Genomic DNA, 1,566 nt, shown 5'->3' with positions numbered 1-1,566 from the left:
AAGATGGACCAGTTGAGACCAGCATCAGTCCAGAGGTTTCTAAAAGGACACTGTGCCTTAGAGACCCTGGAATCTCAGCATACCCTAGGGGGAGGAAATGCGATTTCACCTCTTGTTTAGTTCTTAAAGAATAAATAATAATTTGGGCTTGGGAGATGGCTGAGGGTTAAGAGCAGTGTCTGATCTTCCAGAGGACCGGGGTTCAATTCCCAGCTCATAACTCCACTTCTAGCAGTGTTGGCAGCTACTTCTGTCCTTGCTGGGCACACACATGGTACACAGACATACATGCAGGAAACACTCTTTGCTTTTCTGTGGCGATGAACTTGAGCCACTGTGTGAATAAGCATCTACAGACCTCAGGCCCTGTGTGTGCAGACACTCGGCAGAGAGAACCCGGAGGGTGGATCCGATGGAAACCTGTTCCCCTAGATTCCCTTACCCAACTACTCGGCTGTTTAACACAGCACTTTGGGAACTAAGAGCAGAAAGATATTTCCAGGGATACTTTGAGACGGACAGTACAACATGGAATGGCCCCAGGTTTACATTAGTCTCTGATATCTGTCCTTCAAGCTCCAGCCCTGTTCACTGGGAATGGTCATTCAGGTTTTTTTGTTTCTTTTAGTTCCTTTGTTTGTTTATTTTGGGTTTTTTTTTGTTTAGTTTGTTTTTGTTGTTTGTTTGTTTGAGACAGAGTCTCACTCTGTAGCCTAGGCTGCCCTTAAACTCACTCTTCCAAGTGCTGGGATTATGAGCTCAGCAGCTAGCCTTTCTTGTGCCTCTGTTTTACCTGGTATAAATGGGGATAGTGGTAACGATAAATGTCCCTGGAGCAGCTGTTTTACACATGCAGAGACCTCAAGATGGTGGCTAGCAAGAACTAACCCATCAACCCTGAGAAGTTTCAGCCCCTATTTCTATTTTTCTAATTTAGCTTTTAATCATAATCATACATTTAGCTCTGCAATCCAGCTAGACTTGGAGGATAATGAAGGAAATGTGGGACCCAAAGAACTTCAGTGACAGCAGGGCTCCTGGAGTCTTGTGAGCGGGTTGGGTGGGGGTGAGGCGTAGAAGGAATGGCTTGGTGGGTAAGATGCCCACAAGTCAAACATTAGAGTTGTCCAGAGTTGGCAATGGTGGTCTTCTTGCTGGTCTTGCTGTTCCTGGACCCAAAAGGCTCCATGGCTTCCACGATACTCACCTGTCTTTCACCTTTCCAAAGACCACATTTGCCGTGCAGATACTCGGTGTTGGCAGTGCGGATTGTTGGGAACCATTAGTGTCTGGTTGAGCATTCTGCCATGAACGAGACACCAGGACTATATTCTCCAGGATGAAGTTCTCGTCCTCAGATTTCTCCTCATAGTTGGACCTGCCACCAGTGTCATGATATGGTGTGAAGTTACCACCTGGTGCCTGCTTCCTGGAGTAATTTGTAAAAGGAGGAACGTTGTATCCAAACCCTTTCTCTCCAGGGCTCAGAGCACAGACATTTTCTGCTGTCTTTGGAATTTTGTCTGTAAACAACTTGAAGGAGACGAAGTCCAAGGGGTCACCATC

At 46.4% G+C, this 1,566-nt stretch overlaps 1 pseudogene; it reads right to left on the bottom strand.

The window, feature by feature from the left end:
• Window positions 1–1,117: 1,117 nt before the first annotated feature.
• On the bottom strand, window positions 1,118–1,563 carry LOC113456071 (annotated as a pseudogene).
• Between the last annotated feature and the right edge of the window lie 3 nt (window positions 1,564–1,566).

This window comes from Microtus ochrogaster, chromosome 5 (assembly GCF_000317375.1).
Source record: "Microtus ochrogaster isolate Prairie Vole_2 chromosome 5, MicOch1.0, whole genome shotgun sequence".
Taxonomy (NCBI): domain Eukaryota; kingdom Metazoa; phylum Chordata; class Mammalia; order Rodentia; family Cricetidae; genus Microtus; species Microtus ochrogaster.
This window is presented reverse-complemented; position numbering and strand designations above follow the sequence as displayed.